The 20319-nt window shown below is 37.2% G+C and overlaps 1 protein-coding gene across 1 annotated transcript in view; it reads right to left on the bottom strand.

The window, feature by feature from the left end:
• The window catches only part of LOC117063885 (netrin receptor DCC-like), a 474587-nt gene that overhangs the window by 252308 nt on the left and 201960 nt on the right, over positions 1 to 20319 (bottom strand). The gene's annotated exons all lie outside the window — the stretch shown is intronic.

Below are 20319 nucleotides of genomic sequence, written 5' to 3' on the forward strand. Positions count from 1 at the left end.
TTTATTTCTTTACATGTAGCCTACATCTATGCGTGTAGATTAAAGAATTAAGATCACTCTCTAGATATTTCAAGTCAACTAGAATTATCTTAATTACTAAAATAAATGAAGACAATTTTTTTTTGCCTTAAGCCAGTTAATTAACTGCCTTTATTACTCATTGCATGAGTAACACATAGAAAAAATTTGTAGACAATGAGGTAAATATCCAAATAGTTGCACTGAATCTTGGTAGATGCTTTTACTGTCCCCAAATTTTTAAAAATGAATTGTGACTTATAGTTTGATAAATATACACTTCTTGTCCATTATGTTTCTTTATAAACAGCTTAACTTTTTCATTAAAAAAAATTGTTCTTTATTTACTGCCACATTTTTCTCATATCCAAATAAACTTTTATTGTTTCCACCCTATTCAACCTTCCCTTAAAAAGTATATCCTCAACTCAGGTCCTGGGATGCATATATCTCAAGAATAGTTTTGAATGATACCGAAAATCACATAAAAGGTTTCCCATGATAGCTATTCCTTTTCTTTGAAACAAGGTCCTTCAAATGGCCTATGCTTTCTCTGGTCATTTTGCTTTATCCTCCTAATTCCTGTGGGTCTCCTTCTTGTAAAGTTAAAAGTAGAATCTACCTGCCTTTGACTTTCAGCACATGTACATGTTTTCATGTACCTACCTATCAATCCACCACTTTTTGTAAGCCCTGTATCTGTATGTGTTCTACTATTAGATGAGTGGTTTCTCACTTGGAATTCTTTGTTTCAATGATTTATTTCTCTAGGCCTGTAGGCTTTGATATCTAAAAGTCCAGGCAAAATCATTACTACCTTCTGTTTCTCTTACATGCATCAATACCTCCCACACCAAATCCACACAAGACTCCAGTGTACATATTCCAATACAACAAGAGGAAGATATAAACTTTATCTGCAGCTCAACCATTGGGATAGACAATGTTGCTCATGGGGATAGTTGAAATCCATGATAGGCCACCAAAGCTGACTAGAAATAATTCATGCTGCAAAGTGTGTGTGTGTGTGTGTGTGTGTGTGTGTGTGTGTAGAGGAGAGTGAGGGGTGATAATGAGAAGGGAGGATGCATGACCTTTCAAAAGTTATTCTGTATTATCATTTCATGAATTTGAGTAGCTCATTCATTATTCAAAGCCTGCTTATAAAAATTAGCAGTGTTACTACTAAAAATGTAGGTAGAACATCTTTCCCTCTTTTGAACTTCTGGATCATTGTCTTATCAATGAAAATGCTTTTAATCTTGTTGATTCTTCCATTTTTATTAGCACAACTTTATGTCCTGTAGTGTGAGTATTCCTTCAAAGGTAATCATATTACTATAACAAGCTATGGTAGAGCATGACCGAGGTTTTCTTTGTTCTTCTCCATTTGTTGTGTCCTCTTCTAAATGCTTTACTATCAATTTCACTGTCAAGTTGAAGTTCATTGCCACTGTTAATATTTCAGAAGTATGATGCTACCTTGCTACCTTTTTCTTTTCTGTTCTGAGCCCTCCTATATAGATCGTACCCAATAGGGCTGACATTTCAATTAAGAGAACACGCCTGCCAAGTGGCCATTATGTCCACTCTGCCATGACCTCCATCATTGGCACACAGTTCTAGTACTTTTGCCACTGACCAAATTCTCTGCTTGTTGTATAATTTTAAAACACTCTTTTCTTTGACCTCTTTTATGCTGTAGACAGCAGGATTGTTTCTGAATTTGAAAAGTAGAAACATTTTATTCACAAAGATACAAATACATTTGTCCCTAACTTCTGCACATGTACCTCTTATTCCAGGTTATCATTATCATTCTTTTTCAAAAAATAAACTTTTAAAAATAGTAAAATAATAAAAAATAAACATTTAAAAATAGTTTTAGATGTACAGAAAAGTTGTGAAGATTGTACAGAGTTCCCATATACCCCACACCTATTTTCTCCCATTAGTAACATCTTACAGTAGTATAGTGCATCTGTCACACACTTTGCAGCATGAATTACTATTCCTAATAGAAGAGAGATGGAAAGAGGCAGCACAGTCAGCTTTGGTGGCCTATCCTGGATTTCAACTATCCTCTTAAGCAGTATTGTCTATTCCAGTGCTTAAGCTGCAGATAAAGTTTATATTTTCCTCTTGTTGTATTAGGATATGTACCTTGGAGCCTTGTATAGATTTGGTGTACGTGTATGGAGGGGGCAGTATTGATACATGTAAGAGAAACAGAAGGTAGTAATGATTTTGCCTGGACTTCTATAGAGCAAAGCCCATAGGCTTAGATAAATAAGTCACTAAAACAAAGAATGCCAAATGAGAAACCGCTCATCAAATAGAACACATACAGATATAGAACTAATATGGATAAATTGTTTTAAAATAAAACATACTTTATTCAGATGTCCTTAGTATTTTTTTTAATATCTGTTTTCTTTTCAGGAGACCACGTTACATTTAATCCCCATGTTTCCTTAGGCGCCTTGTGCCTGTGACAGTTTCTCAGACATTCCCGGTTTGTGATGACCTTGACAGTTTTAAGGAGGACTGGTCAGGTGTTTTGTAGAATGTTTCTGAGTCGGGGTTTTTGTGATATTTTTTTCATGATTATGTTTGGTCGATGTTTTTTTAGAGAGAAAGAACACAGAGGTAAAGTGTCATTCTCATCACATCCTATTAAGGGTACATAGTATCAACATGACCTTTTACTATTAATAGCCACCTTGAACTCTTAGCTGAGGTGATGTGTGTCCTGTCTCTCTACTGTAAAGTTATTTTTTTTTTTTTTTTTGGTCTTTCCACAGGTTTACTCTTTGGAAGTAAACACTACACTGAAGAGTGCAGAGTCATGCTCTACCTCATTGAGAAAGGGGAGTACTTATGCAAATTATTTAAAATTCTTCTGTATAACATGTAGAGTTATAAAGATTAAATGAGATAATCTCTGTAAAGGAAAAAAAAAAGCAGTGCCTGGAACAGAAAAAAAGTATAAAATAAATGTTAGCCATAAAAATCATAGTTTATATTCTAAATATCAGATAACGCCATATATGGCAAAAGATGAAACTCTGTGTTAGTAAGGCTGTTTGATAAAATAGGAGATGCTACTACTCAAAGATGAAATTAACAACTAAAATGAATGTCCTAGATCACGGTTGGTTACCTTATTACTCGAGTATTCTATTATTAACTGTAGTAGTGGTGGTAGGCATGAGGCTACAGGAAAAGGTAGAAAAACATTGGTTCACTATGTGGAGGACAAGTTACGAGCACTTCTTTTGTTGGGTCTTTAGGAAAGAGGTACAAAGACAAATTAGTCGGAGGAGTAAAGCTGCTTATGAGCAAAAAAATTGGGCTGTGCCTGTAAGGTAAGTGCCCAGACAGGAGACAAATGGGGATAAGAGAAAAACAACTGCATGTGACAGAAGGAGCTGGTTAGAAGAGGGGAGAAAAATTTTTTAAATGGAATGTATCAAAGCCAGAATTTTCTCTATCTCCAGTATAAACAGGATGTCTCTAGTTATCCCATCAGGAATGAGAAGCTAAATGCAGGAACTGACAGTGTATAACATGGCATGAATTAATTTTCATCTATATATTCTCTCCAAAATCCAATTAGGAGCATCAAATACTAGGTCAATTTCCATCACTGAAGGTTCAAATTTGTAAAGACCATGAAAAGTGCATTCAGAGTCCAATATCAGAAACCTGCCCATATTGTGTTTAATATCTTCATTTCCTCTAATCACTTTTCAGTATCTCAGCAGTGATTTCTTCTAAAAGTAAAAAGGGAAATATGTGTAGGAAGAATGCAGTGCAGGGACATTTAGATCCAAGTATAGTCAAATCAGTGAAGAATGTTTCCCAAAACTCTTTAGAATCTCAATGTCTAAACATACATTTTCTTCAATATCTCATAGAAATGAGTAATTATATCGAAGCAGATACTTTATTGGTAATACTGATCAAATCATTTACATTTTGTCTACAAATGGGAAATTACTCCAGAACTTGAGACCCAAATATTCCATCTGAATGCAAACATTTTTGCTGAAATGCCATCCAACACTTTCTCAGGATCTTCCAAGACCAGGCTGGGGTTCTGGGAGATTTCACTGATGCCAGTATTGGCTGTGACTTACATTACACTAACCCAGTTTTTGAATTGAAAATCACTTTACATAGCTTATCCACTCTCTCTTTCTAGAAGTTATTTCTGTGAAACAATTGCTAGCTTAGCAATTGCCCACTTTAACTGGATATACAACCAGCCTAGAACTGATGTGGGCACTTGCTGCCTACTTGAGATGCTAATGTTGACTAATTAGGGTGACCAAGCACACTGGTTTACACAGCAGTGTCCCTGTTTTAGCCTTGGAAGTCCTCTCTCCCGGAAAACCCCACAGTCTCAGGAAAAGCAGGATGGTGTTTACCCCAGCACTGGTATATTTGATGGGAAACACATATTAATTATTTACATTCAAGCCCCTGAGTCAGGGTGCCTTTCACAACTTATTTGGAATATTGGCCTACATTTAGGATGGTTAAGAAAGTGTTGCCTGTATAATCAATGAAGCAACTATTCCTATTTTTTAAAAAGGCAACTAATTGGAAATTTGAGTCCAACATTGTAAAATGTAAAGAAAAGGCTATGTGAACAAATAAGATGTTAAAATTAGGAGGGTTAATAGAAGGTTTTAGATATTCTGATCCAGCCTTTCTTTCCAGCCTGTTCCTCCTGTTCTTTCTCTCCATACCTGAGGACAGAAATCAGCAAATTTTGGACTGAGGGCCAAATCCAGCCTACTGCCTGTTTTGTAATTAATTGGAACATAGCCATGAATCTTTGTTTATGGATTGTCTATGGTTGCTTTTGGGCTACATGGCAAAGTTGAGTAGTTACTCGAGAGATGGTATAACCTGAAGAGTCTATAACATTTACTATCCTGCCCTTTACCAAAAATGTGTGCCAATAATTGTCCTAGTAATTTGTGGTCCCCCCTTTAATATCCCTGCCTTTGTTCCTTTGCTCATGCTGTTCCTTCAACTTAACATGCCCTTCCCCCTTTATTTTTGTGTAATGAAATCCTACTATGTCTAACAGGTCTTTTAAACATTCATTTTCCCTATAAAGCCTTATAAAAAGCATTCAATTATGAGTATTTGTTCACCAGTCTTTCAAATGTCTAAACATCTCATCTCATGGTGTATACAGTTATTTATGTAACTGGCTTTGTTCACCTTAACTTTGAACATGCTGCGGGCAGAATTTACCTATCTATCTCCCACACTGCCTAATTTATCTTTACCAATAGAAACTCACTAAATAGCTATTGAATGTAGGTACACATTCAAATAAATGAGGGGGTGGAATGAGTTGACTAAAATTAATGCATATCCAGCAACAATTGATGAACATCTTTTCCTCCTTCTCCCAATTTACAATAGTTCCATGATCAAGGCAAGTTTACAACATTTTCACTTTTGAGATCAAGAATTTTTTAAAAAGTCCCAATAAAATATAATGCTACATGGTTAAGTGCATAAAGCAGATTGCCAGTTTGGCAAGAATATCAGCTTGCGCCTGCAATTAGATGTCTTGGATAAGACTTGAGGATTATAGTCACGTCAGCGTAAGTTCAACAACATTTTATTAGTATTTCAAAGGGATTCTAAGTTTACCTAATGATTTTAATGATGAGGAACTTTAAATTATTCTCATAAGGCAACTAGTTAGTATCTCACACCAAATCCCCTAACTCCAGACGGTGTGTTCTTTTCCCTTCAGTGACTTGGAAGGTCCAGACAGCCTCTGAGTATATCTCTATTAGCTGCCTATGTTCTGACAGACTTCTAAATTGGAGCCATTGTGCACAATTTGGTAGAAGCAATTTTTCTTTGGCTTTCTTTCCTCAAGCCACACGCAGTTCCCATCTGCTTCATAGGTTCACAGAACATGAGAATTGGCCAAGCAGCAACCCAAGTGCCAATTGAAAAATAGAATGACAGGGTAGAAAGAGTTCACTACAAGGTCTCAAGATACCTGGGTTCCAATACCAGCTTTACAATTTACCAGGCACGATGATGATGATTATTATCCTTATTATTGTTCACATTCTATTTAACTTCTCTGGGCTTTCATTTCTGTTTGCAAAACGAGGGACTAGGCCCAGATGCCTTCCACGCTCTATCCAGCAGTAACATCCTTTCATCGTGTTACCGTGCTAGGCTGTGAGTCCCATTCTGATCAACTTCTCTAATCAAGAACTATCAGGGGCAAGTAGGTGTTGTCTGAGAGAGGCAAAAAAAATCTACTTCATCAGTTCTGGACAACCCAGGCTGTGCTGCTCCCTACAATATGTTATTTGTTTCTACTTCTTTGCTGTATACTGTCGTGGCTTTGATCTCTTCTCTTTGTCAATAGGGTTCTCTTCTACAGATTCCAGATCCACACAGTCCCAGGCATCCACACATCCCTGTCAACACCACACCTATTCTCTGTTTCAACTATAGATCTCCAGTGTACTTTGCTAACATGATCTTATTTTATATTAATTCAGAGTTTTCCAGCTATCTGGATTTCCTGTGTGTGTGTGTGTACGCACATACCCATGCATATATATGTATAGGAAGACACCCCTCGAATCCAGTGCAAGCTGCATGAGGGTAGGAATCATTTTGTTTTGCTTTGTTAGAAATTCTTCATAGGACCTAATATAGTATTCCATATATGGACATGCTAAGTAAGCAATATGTATTTGACATTTAAATGACAGGCATTGGTAGTACATATTTAATTTCTTCACTTGTGACTACATTTAACCCAATATAAAATTGGAAAAGTTGTGTAACAAGTGGCCATTGAAGTAAGAAACTGTATCCAAATGGGTAGGGATGTGTAAGTAATAACAAACAGTTAGTACTATCTATTCCTGAATTCAACACTCCCTTATAGAAGGCACATGCCAGTCTACTGCTAAGATATAAAATGAGAAAATATATGACCCCTGGTCTCAAGATATGAATAATCTTCCCATGAAGCTGTTTATAGAAGTAAATTAAGAAAAATTCCCTTCTTCAAAGACGACCCTTATTACAATAACCTATGGTAATTTTCTGGGGCCTCAGTATATGTAAATTTATGCTATTACCCAGGTACAAGGGAACTATTTTCTTCAATGTTCATTAAACACTGTCCAGTGGACCAATCTCCCTAATGGTGATACTGAACCTTTCACCTGGTTTTTCCCATAAAAAAAGTTCTGGGAAGCCACCATTGAGAGAGCTGAACTGGCTTGAGGCTGTGAGCATCATTCAAAAAAGTTACACTATTATTGGCTCACAGTTGTGGAGTGACCAACCAAGAGAATCTTTCCACTTACCAGCTTCTGGGGAGCACTGCAGGAAAGCATCAGGGCAGGCAAAAACCTGCTTTCCTCAGCACTTCCTGACACAAGAAGGCATCCCTCCACAGATGTAATCTCAAGAATTGCCCTCCAGATCAGTACTTCCCCACAATTCCCAGGGAGAAGCTGTCAAGTCTGACCCAGTATCTCACATACACTGATAAACTAAATCCCAAAAGCAACTCTTCCCCAAGGTATAAAAATGACTCAGAATGAGAGAGGTCCTTGCTTCCACCATCTGATTGAGCATCTTATCTTCCCTGCAGATTGGATGTGCTGTTGGTTTCTCAGAACTATATTTTTTCCTTCTCACTCATTTATCACACACCTCTGAACTTCTAAGCATTCTCAAAACGTTCTTAATTGTTCCATCTCCAAGCTGAGCTGCAGTGGCAATTACAAAGGCATAATACAGTGCAGTATTTCTCTCAATAATCTAACCTTCATTAGGTTTAATGGGTGAGAATAATGGTTATAACTCAGGTGGAAAGAGAAACCTGCTACCTGTTGCCAAACTCTTAACTTTTCCAGAAAACATTCAGTCAAACCAAGGGAGTATTTTTAAAACATAGAATAGCTATATCTATCTATCTATCTATCTATCTATCTATCTATATCTATATCTACCTATATCTATGTTTTCCAGATGATACTGTAGACTTATTATACAGGTGGCTAAAATCCCCCAAGTTTCCTTTCTGCTCACTGTTCTAAAGCCTTGACATGCATGGAATAGCAGAGGAGAGCAAGAACTGAAGGAGTGAACTACAGTCCCAGCACACTGAGTCAACTGTTCTTGATATAAAATGTAACCTGTGTGATCATCAGCACTGATCACAGCAGGAGGCAGACAGCAGGGAAGGAATGTTTTGTGGTGCCACAAAAACAAAACAAAACAAAACAAAAAACAACAAAAAAACTACCTGGGAGGAAATGCCAATGGGGATGACTTTAAAAATAGACCAAATGACCGGCTTGTTCCTTGACTGGTATCAAAATATTCAGTGCTTCAATTTAGTTATCACCAGGTGCTCTTCCCCCAGCATGACAAGGTGAGAATGTCAGGAAGAGCCAATGACAGCAGGACAAAAATCATCAGACAGTTCAAACGGAGTAATGACTTGGCAAAATAAGCAAGGAAAACAAATATCATTCAATTCACATTCATGGAAGCTATTTGAGGCATGGGAGAGATAAGCATACATTTTTCTCTTTGTTCCTGTTCTCCTGTCCCTCAAAACAACAGGGTCAAATTAAAGCTTTTACAAAAAAATACAGTCAGCTACTATTGTGGACAGTTTTGTTAATCACAGGTCCGTAGATTTCAAAGTGTTCACGATTTTTGAATTTTTGACAATTTTTCTTTTGTAAGAGGTTCATGGCATTTATCACATTCTGAGACAGACCTGTGACCTATTAAAATTGAATTATCATTGTTGAAGACTGCAGTTTGCAGCTGCTACAGAAACTGGTTCTGATAGTACACAGGTACACAGATGCCAGGAAGTGCCTCAAGAGGACGCACAGCTCATTGGGCAAGGCTGGGGCTGGATTCCAGCTCTGCTCTCCATTAAAGTTTTTGTCCTGGTGTGGGAGAAGGGTCAGGAGCACCTTTTTGGTTTTTATCTGTCCAGAGGGGCCTCTGTTTTATACTTCATACAAGAGTGGTATATGGGACAAAGATGATCTATGATGGTTTGTCTTCACCTTTTCTCCACAGCCCCAAGAGTTTCACAACTATCCCATGAGCCCAAATCTGTTTCTTGACCACAAAGTGCCTTTACTTGGAAAGGGATATTCATTCTTCCCCTGTGACAGTCAAATAAGAATACTTCCTTGAATTACAGCAATTCAAGTTTGGTTTTTATTCTTGCTTACTCTAAAACTGCAGTACTCAGTACAGCAGGAACCAGACACAAGTAGCTATTGAGGACTAGAAATATTGCTAGCCCAAACTGAGATGAGCCGTTAAGTATAAGATACACCCTGAATTTTGAAGACTTAGCATAAAAAAAGTAAAAACTTCCTATTAATAATTATATATTGATTTAATGTTGAAATGATAACAGTTTAAATATATTGGGTTGAATAGAAGAGTAATGCAATTAAAATAATCTATTTCTTCTACTTTTAAATATGGTTATTAGAAATTTTAAAACTACACATCTTTCTCTGTTGACATTCTTATTTTCTATTTGGCAGCACTTCTCTTAAACATTCTGTCTAGCCTCTATTTGATAAGGAACTCAGCCTCCGCAGGGAGCCCAGGCTCTCTCCTGATAGATCTGACTGAGAAACTACTACTTCTCATACTGAGGTAAAAATCTCTCATCTTAACCTCTAGTTTGAATTCATGGAACTAAAGGGCAGGTTAAGCACAGCTTCAAATATTCAATAGCATTTAACATATCTTTCTATTTCTTCTCCAGGATAAACATTCACAACATCTTCAACTCATCTTTCTACACAAAATCTGCAATCATGTTCCTGGTTGCTTTATTTTTTGAGATGGAATTTCACCCTTGTCACCCAGGATAGAGTGCAATGGTGCTATCTCAGCTGACTACAACCTCCTATTACCCGGTTCAAGTGATTCTCCTGCCTCAGCCTCCCGAGTAGCTGGGATTACAGGTGTGCAACAACCACACCTAGTTAAGTTTTTTTGTAGTTTTAGTAGAGACAAGGTTTCTCCATGTTGGCCAGGCTGGTTTCAAACTCCTGACCTCAAGTGATCTGCCCACCTAGGCCTTCCAAAGTGTTGGGATTACAGGCGTGAGTCACTGCACCCAGCTCTGCTCTTCAACTTGGTCTTTTAGACTAGAATTCCAAAGAACTACCCCTTACTCCTTCAATTCATTACAATGTTTGATAGTTTTTTAAAAACAGAAATTCTATAGCATTTGTGGTATCACAGCATACATGATTCTCCAACTGTATAGCTAGACATTTTGGTTCTGTGGCTTAATTTAAATTACTTTTGTTGACACTTCATTTTAAAAATTTATTCAAACTTAAAATGGTCATGTACTCCAACCTCACCTGTGTTGAACATTTACATTCATTTATTTTTTTCAACATTTTTTGAGTGGCTACTATTGAATTAAACATTTTTTTAAAATTTTCAAATTCAGAGAATGCATCCAAGATGAGAGGTGGATTATTCTGTAGTAAAAACCATACATTTTGTTGCATTTTTACTTCAGGAGCTAATTGAATATAACAAGAAAGGTCCTGGTATAGATTTATTTTAAGTATAAAGGTAATGGTGTCATAAATGTAAAGGGACAGCTCTATTATAAATATATATTTGTTATATATATTATACTGTTAGCATATTGCTAAGATGTATATTATATGTTTTATATAATAGTCTATATGTTTTATATAGTCTGAGTCTTTTGCTTCTAAAAGGATTATATATTTATATATAAAATATTTTATTTTAAGGCACTCTTCTCATGTCTAGATGCCATATAAAGACCTTCCCAAAACAAGACCAAAGCGATAGGTTCATTCATTATAAAGTGGAGAGGGACCAGGTCATATAAACTTCAGAACCACTGACACCATTTAACAAGAATATCAAGGATGAAAAGCCAAGTCTTTCTTCTTAGGAAAGATTAAAGCCAGGGGAAGTTCTCTACTCTGTTCCATGAACAAGGCAAAACTCATGCCCAAACCTTATAAAATATTGAGATTAGAAAGGATGCTTGTGCTAATCTGAGCATGCCTTTGACACTCCAGTTCTAAGAATAAGCACCCAAAGAAATAAAATGACTTTCCAAAGGTAATGGTGCTAGGACACAGAGGACCTGGAAGTAGAAATGAGATTTTTCTCTTCTCAGAATTATGAATGCTATCTCCATTCATCATAGAAAACAGAGGTTAAAAATTTTAATCTACTCAAGTTTATTATTATTTTTTGGCACTAAAGAGAATCATCAACAGTGTTGAGGGTAATGAGAAGATATAATTAAAATTGTCTTCACAGCTCTGAGCTCACTTGCTTTTACTCAATAGAGCAGAAGGAGAAGACCATCTGGTCCTTGAACAAGGATAAAATATGAGTGAGGTGGCCAAGAATGGCAAGAGGAACACTGCACTAGAAATATTAAGCTCCAGCTCCCCCTCTTGATTTATCCACTTGTATACCATGTTATCTGGGTATGTTAAGCGAAATGACTGAGCCGTCTTATTCTCAGCTGTAGAGGCAGTCACCTGTTTTACTTAGCTTACTGGATAGCTATGAGGATCAAATGGGACCATGACTTTGGAAAGACTTTTAGGACAATAAAACAGTGCTTTCATCCTTGATATTCTTGCTATCACCATTTAATTGTAATACAATATCATGTTTCAGGCCCCAGAACATCTATTTCCATCTAATAAAAGGCAGTTGAATATACCTGTTGTGAATAACGCATTTCTTTCGAGAAAGAACAGTAACCACACTGAAGACCAAATGCTTAATGACGTTTAAACAAAAGACAAAGCAACATCAATAAAAGGAATAATAATTTTTTTAAATTTTTTTTTTTTTTTTTTTTTTGAGGCAGGGTCTTACTCTGTCATTGGGGCTATCATAGCTCACTGCAGCCTCAAACTCTTGGGCTCAAGTGATCCTCCCATCTTAGTCTCCCAAGTAGCTGGGACTACAGGTGCACATCATTATTTAAAAATTTTTTTTTAGAGATAAGGCCTTGCTATATTGCCTAGGATGGTTTCTAATTCCTGGCCTTAAGCAATTATCTAGCCTTAGTCTTCCAAGGTGCTTGTATTATGGGCATAAGACACTGCTCCAGGCCAAGCAATGATAAAGTTTTAATATCCAGAGAGATATTAACGCCCTAGAGGGTACATTTAAAGAAAATGAAAAAAATCCAACATTGAGATATGATCTAGGAATCATTCTACTGCATCAAGATAATGCCACTGAACATCACATGGCACAACCAGAAAAACATGAATACAGCTTTCAGAATTCCAATTCTACTGGAATTAGCAGGATTTCCCACTGACCTTTACGTAGGGATACTTAAATTTTGTGTGTGTGTGGTGGGGGTGGGGGTTGTTTATTGACTGATTGATTGATTGATTTTATTTTTGAGACGGAGTCTCGCTCTGTTGCCCAGGCTGGAGTGCAGTGGCATGACCTCGGCTCACTGCAAGCTCTTCCTCTGGGGTTCACGCCATTCTCCTGCCTCAGTCTCCCAAGTAGCTGGGACTACAGGTGCCCACCACCACGCCTGGCTAATTTTTTGTATTTTTAGCAGAGATGGGGTTTCACTGTGTTAGCCAGGATGATCTCGATCTCCTGACCTCATGATCTGCCTGCCTTGGCCTCCCAACATGCTGGGATTACAGGCATGAGCCACCATGCCAGGTCTGTTTATTTTTAATTGACAAATAAAATGTATACATATTTATAATGTACAACATGTTTTAAAATATGTATGCATGTGTGGAATGGCTAAATTGAGCTCATACATGTATTATCTTGTGTAGTCATCATGTTTTTGTGGTGAGAATACTTAAAGTCTACTCTCTAAGCAATTTTCCAGAATACATTGTTATTAACTACATCATCATGTTGTATAACACACAGTTCCATATCTAATTGGTACCAGGGACTGGCTTCATGGAAGACAATTTTTCCATGGGATGGGTTGGGGGGATGGATTCAGGATGAAACTGTTCCACTTCAGATCATCAGGCATTAGATTCTCATAAGATGCACTCAACCTGGATCCATCACATGTGCAATTCACAATGGGGGTTGTACTGCTATGAGAATCTAATACTGCCACTGATCTGAGAGGAGGTGGAGCTCAGGTGGTAGTGTTCACTGGTCTGCGCTCACCTTCTGCTGTGTGACTCAGTTGTTAACATGCCATGGACCAATACTGGTCCATGGCCTGGGGGTTTGAGGACTCCCGGAACAATAGATATCCTGTAAATTTTGAATCAAGCTTATTTTTTTTTTTCCTAGATTTACCTTGAACTCCTTCTTAGATCTTGGCAGAGGGTATTTCATTCAGTAACTTGGAGAACTTTACCTAGAAATTCATTAAATCTTAAAATATCTCTCTATGGTTCCAAGTTAACTACAGTTTAAATTAAGCCCCACAAAATCTTGAATTGAAGAAGAAACTCAAAATATACATTGACTCAGAGACAAGGCTGAATGAAATCCCAACACCAGTTCATGTTCTAACAAACATCCAAACCCAAATTGCTGATTAACATGCAATCGCTGCAACCAGACTCCTTTCCATCTGGAAAGAACAAGAGGCTAATTTTATTTTTTTTACTCACATGTCTATCAGCCTCAGATCAGCTAACCAACCTCAGTACTGAGGCCATGTCATCCACCACACATTATTCACTTTTTCATTCATTTCATACACGGTATTCAAATTCTACTTTGTGACTGATATTTTGCATGGCTCTGTGGGAAAATACGAAAGGAGAACAGATAACTTCTGCTGCAAAAGAATTTGCAATCAAGATCAAAAGAAAAAAACATGTTTGTAAGAAACTCCTAGAGAGAAAATTATATTAAGACAAGCAGGACACTGTAGTAGGGATGCAGCTCTCTAAAAAGGTGTTAGGATAGCAAGGCTGGCCCTGTGAATGGGCTACTGGAGATAGGAAGATAAGGAACATGATACTCTGAGCTGTGTCTAGTCTGGGGCAAGGAGGAATGGAAGGAGACAGACAAAACCTACCAAATAATAAGGCAAGATTTATTATGTACTAAATAATAGAGACAAAGTGTGGCCAGACTAGAAAAGACAGAAATAAAATTGGAACAGGCTACATCAGGAAAGAGTTTATAGATATTAGTGAAAGTGTTCGTGTGTTTATGTGCGTGTATTGTCGTATTGTAACAGTAATATATTATGATGTTCAGAGAAGTAAAAATAAGAAATTGCAGTGGGTTGGAGGAGAAAAGAGAATGTTACAATAGATAGATTTTAAAAGGATAAGGATTTTTTTAGAAAGTTGAGGTTGACTTAGTAGTGTGAAGAAGGCAGAAAGGCAGCAGAAAGTTATTAAATTTCAGAGCCCCAGGTTGTACGATGGTAGTTGGAGGTAAGCAGGCAAGACTACTGGGAGACTTTGGAGGAAGACTGGGATACAGGTGTAGAGGTCTGATGCCATGCTGAGGATGGATGAGGTGCCAAATCCAAAAGTTGTTTACGTGCTGGAATGGAATGTTTAGGTCTGTTTTAGAAAGATCCTCCTTGTGATGGTTTATGCACAGGTGGAATCCAGGGTAGGAAGTTCAGTTAGGTAGCCATAGCTAAAGTCTAGACACAAAGTGTAACATTTGAATTATAGGCAAGAAAAAATAATCCAGCAGGTGTGGGCAGAAGACAGAAAATTCTAATAATCATGGAAAACAGCTATACTTGATCAGAGAGGCAAAACAGGACTTTAAGGTATGAGGGAGATATAAAACATGGGGACATCATTGACTGGCTTCAGACAAGTGGCATGAGAAATAATTACAATCTCTCAATGGTCGATAAATACTCTGCATTGACAGACAGTGAAAAGCCATATGCCATTTTCTCTTGGAATCTGAGACAAGCTGGCTATAGGAGGTCCAAAAATGTGTACGTGCTGTGGACTGTAGCTGCCTCCCCTAGACTGTAATTGTAAGTCTCCAAGTTAGAAATCCCAGGAGATATTTATATCCAGGAAGATTTCAGCTAACTATGTGTTTGCCTCCAGGCAGCAGCCTCAACAGGCGCTGTGTTTACTTTCCAACATTGAATGGAAAACATCATTTTGAAAAAGCTTAATTTCCTAAAACCCATCCCACCACAGCCTAATTTTAGAACCTATGAAAGCTAATAATTTCAAAATTCTTTGCAACAGTTTCTTGTTTATGTTTTGCAGCCCAAGTCTCAATATATCATAAAGAAGATTTTAAATATTACTTTATCCATTTATTTACTTATTACTGCATTTATTTATTTATTTCCTGAAGCAAAAGCACAGCAACTTATTGTTTTCAGTTTCTGTTTGTCCTCTATACTTGAGATGTTTTTCCCATGATAAGATAAGGACCTAGAGATAATTTTCTTTTTTGTTTTTTTTTTTTGAGACAGAGTCTCGCTCTGCCACCCAGGCTGGAGTGCAGTGGCCGGATCTCAGCTCACGGCAAGCTCCGCCTCCCGGGTTTACGTCATTCTCCTGCCTCAGCCTCCCGAGTAGCTGGGACCACAGGCGCCCGCCTCGTCGCCCGGCTAGTTTTTTTTGTATTTTTAAGTAGAGACAGGGTTTCACCGTATTAGCCAGGATGGTCTCGATCTTCTGACCTCGTGATCCGCCCGTCTCGGCCTCCCAAAGTGCTGAGATTACAGGCTTGAGCCACCGTGCCCGGCCTAGAGATAATTTTCATCATCAAACATGTGAAGAAAAATCAGAGTTCACGATTAAACCCTCCGGTACAAAAATAATCAAATCCAATAGCCCCCCACTTTAACAGCACTAGCTCCCTGCACCCTCTTAGTAACATCTTCTATTTCCTTAAGGATGATTAAAATCAGAAAGGCACTGCACTGAGTCTAAACCTTCCATGAAGAAAATAATAGCTAAACTGGTTCTCAAAAAGAACATATTTGGCCACAATACAGAACTTTAAAGAGATCATTTTAAAAGATCCAAACTTCTTTGCAAAAATGTATCAGAATCTTTTTAGGAATTAAGCTGCTTGCATAAAACATTGAAAAGATCCTTCAAATAAGGGCAACTTCAATATTAAAATTTAAGGAAATTCATGCTAGCTTGAAGAAAAGGGCGACATGTCCTAGGGGATGGATGGAATTTGGGGCTTTGCCAAACTCATTTTGGAAGGTTTAGGTATGTGATTAAATCAAACATAGCAACTTTTGCCTTGCCTCTCTTAAAGATTGAGAGCCCTGTTTAGAGATCTGGGATGGAAGCCACCTCTTCCTGAGAAACACTGAGGTTCTCATATGATTGATACATTTAGATTTACTGAAAATTTTTATACTGATAAAACTGTGTCTTACTCCCAATTTGGTAATTTTTTCTTTGGATCTGTGAGGAAAGACATGTCTAGTGAAGCCCATATCTCTAGAAGTCCTTTTATTGGAAGAAGTTAGGAAGTTACACTGAGCAAAATGCCTAACTTAGGAGCAGCAGCCTACTTAGTCCATCTGTCCGCAGCTTCCCATTTTTGTCTTTTCTCCATGTTTGTGGTCAGGATCAAGTGGTTCTTGAAGTGCCAAGTCGGTCTATTCACTTCCCCTCTAGGAGAGCCTGGTATATAAGACCTTTTATAATCTGGCTCCAACATACTCACATGCTTCCATTTCCTCTTTTCCCCTACATACCACTGTTCCTCCTGCCAATAGCCCGTACCCTTCCTCTACTTTCTAGCCACACACTTTGTTGACCTTTCACTGCTTTTCTTCCATTCTCAGTGTAAAAGCTACCTTCTCATGGAATATTCCAGACTCCATCAGGCTGTTGTATTTCCTCCTCTGTGCTCCCAAAGCACTTTGAACAAACTCTCTTACAGCCTTGAGCACTCTGCACCATATAATCAGTGATTGGCTTTTTTCTTATAACAGATATTTTGTTCCTTAAGGGCAGAGATCTATGTTTTCCCAGTGCTTAATGAGTGCTAAGCAAATGGGTGTTGAATGTCTGAGTTTAGAAAATCCCCATGCATCCGTTTCCTCAGAATATATTATTTTTATTTCAAATAGCATGGCTTTTGTATTTTTAAATATTATTTCCCTTAAATAATTGTTTTAGTGTTTTGCAAAAGCATTTGCTTTCCAATAAACCTCCCAGAAAATTTTCCCAAATTAATTGTGGTTTTATGGAGATCATACCTTTTATTGGACAGTATATTTTACTGGACACGATTTCCACGTCTAGTTATAAAATGTCTGCCAACAAGTTTCACAAAATGCATACACTTGATTAACAAGAGAGTTCTGCAAAGATTTAACCAATGCAGACTTAGCTGTATACAAAATGGGGTACAATGAGTAATAAGGACTCAGGCAAGGATTAGAACAACTGTTCTTTTCTTCTCTCACATTCAGTTTGGCTCTACTGTTGCTAACCTTTCCAAAAGGGTGAAAGTCCAAGTAGAAGTGCTCCATGTTCCGGGCTTATTCCAAACCAGGAGCAGATTCAGTACAAAGGCAAGGTACCAATATACCCAGAAAGTGGATTTTGCATTCCTAAGCTTTGAGTGAAGATTCCACAGTGGAAAGTGATGTACGATTACTGTCACTGGTTCTTTGATTGATTATTGATTGTAATCATCTGCTCTTTTCCATGATGGAGCTGGCTATAACTCGTTCATGCAGTGACTGATAATGCCATGTCCCTCCTTTTCAAAGACAACTTATGCATATTGCAGCTGGAGATAAATTACTCATTGACAGTGGGGGATGGGGGAAAGTGTTAAAGGAGCAACTGAAGTTTATTAGTGACTTAATGATACATTGTGCTCAATATCTGTATTCCAGCTATACATAATAAGGTTGGACAAAACTTACAATGGGAAACCAATATGCCAGGTAGTTTGGCTATTGGATTCTTTCCCTCTAAAATTAAATAATGGGATGCATTTGACAAGCTAAGTAGAAATTATGTTTTCAAAATAATGCCTAATAGTTCATTTATGTAAAAAAATTAAAGATCCCTAATGAAGTACTTTAAAATATTTCCCTGTATTGCTTTAATTAGGATCCAGAGAAAATAAGTATTAAAAATAAAATTTTACTCTCAATCTGCAATGTAGTATTAAATTATTGCTTTGCTAAATTTGTGACCTTAGCGAAGTTAGTCTTTCTGGATCACAGCACCTACTTCAGGCCTAATGTACATTAGTCTCTCAGTAAATATCTGTGCAATAAATGAATATATCTTAATTTCTTTATCTGTAAGATGACTTAGACCACAAGGCAGGTCTGGGAAATGCAAATTTCTCATTAGGGCAAGATGGCCAAAATGTGTGAATTAATCTAATGACAGGTAAGGAAGTTTATGTTAGGGTCTGTAGGGAAATGGAGGTATTCAAATATTGTTTTCAAAATTGACTTGGTCAAGTTAAATAAGTATTCTTAATAAATTTATTATTTTTTCAAAAGCTTGATTTAACATGTGAGTTTCCAGTTTGCCCATCAATTCTTGGATCTTAGAGTTGTTATGTAACCTCTATCAGAAAACACACATCAAATGTCTAATACAGTGCCTCATAGTTTTGATAATAGAAGTTAGACTTTAAATAATATTCTAATACAAAAAAAATTGAAAACATTTGTCCTGCTACTAAACATATTTTTCCATTAATTCACAAATAGGTAAACCAAATGTGGTATATCCACACAGTAGGACATTATTTGGTGGCAAAAAGGAACGAACTACTGAAGCACACAACAACATAGCTGAACCTTGAAAATGTTGTGCTAGGTGAAATAAGACAGTCACAAAGTCCACATATTCACTACATACTTATCAGAATAGCTAAAATAAAAAAAAGTAACAGCATGAAATCTTGGTGAGGGTGAAGAGGAACTGGATCACCTGTATACTGCTGATATGAATGTAAAATGGTATAGCCATCCTGGAAAACAGTGTGGTAATTTCTTAGGAAATTTACATGCAATTAGCAAATCACCCAGTAATTGCATTCTTAGGCATTTATCCCAGAGAAATAAAAACTTGTATTCACACACACACACAAATGTATGGAAATGCTCACAGCAGCTTTATTCATAATAGCCAAAGATCTGAAAACATCCAGATGTGTTCAGTGGGTGACCAGTTAAACAAACTGTGGCATTTGTCATAGACTATTATTTAGTAATAGACAGGAATGAACTACTGATACATGTAAACACCTGATGGTCTCTGGGAAATTATGCTAAGCAAAAAAAAAAAAAAACAAAAAGTTAATCCCGTAAGATTAAATAATGTTTGATTCCATTTATATAGCATTGAAAAACAAAGGTTTAGAAATGGAGAACAGTTTAGTGGTTGCAAGAGGCTAGGGATGGTAGAAAGCAGGCACATCAAAGGGCCACACACTAGGATCTTTATGATGTTGAAATTCTTCTATATCTTGACTGTAGTGGTGGATGCACAAACCTACACATGTAAGTGTTCTTAAGAATTAAATTCATGAGATCCGGCCACTGCACTCCAGCCTGGGTGACAGAGCCAGACTCCGTCTCAAAAAAAAAAAAAAAAAAAAGAATTAAATTCATGGGCTTGCACAACACACACAAAGAAGTACAAGTAAAACTGGGGAAATCTGAATAAGATTGACAGGTTGTATCAAATGTCAATATCCTGGTTATAATATTGTACTATGGTGACATAAGATGATACCATTGGGGGAAACAGGGTAAAGGGTACATATGACCTCTCTCTAATATTTTTACAGTGACATTTGAATCTATGATTATTTTAATAAAAACTTCTAGCAAATATTTTAAAGGCCATATATTTTATAATCCTGCACACATAAAATGTCCAGAATAGGCAAATCTGTAAAGACATAAAGTAGATTAGTAGAAGAGGGACTGGGGTGGTGGGAATGAGTCTGACTACTAATGCGTATGGTGTTCTCTTGAGGGAGATGAAAATGTTCTGCAATTAGATAGCAGTGATGGTTGCAAAACTTGGTGAATACACTAAAAACCACCGAATGGTCTACTTTAGAAGGATATATTTTATGTGAATTTTATCTCAGTCACCCATGTCAGTTCGTCATCATGTTTGAGAAGGTGGCCCTCAGAAAAAAAGCAAGAGGCCCTCAGAAAAAAATAGTTTATAGACAGCTCTCTTCTCTCTTGTACCACTCTATGGACAATAACCTCCTTCCCTTACA

This window comes from Trachypithecus francoisi, unplaced genomic scaffold, assembly GCF_009764315.1.
Source record: "Trachypithecus francoisi isolate TF-2019V2 unplaced genomic scaffold, Tfra_2.0 Lachesis_group19, whole genome shotgun sequence".
Lineage (NCBI taxonomy): Eukaryota > Metazoa > Chordata > Mammalia > Primates > Cercopithecidae > Trachypithecus > Trachypithecus francoisi.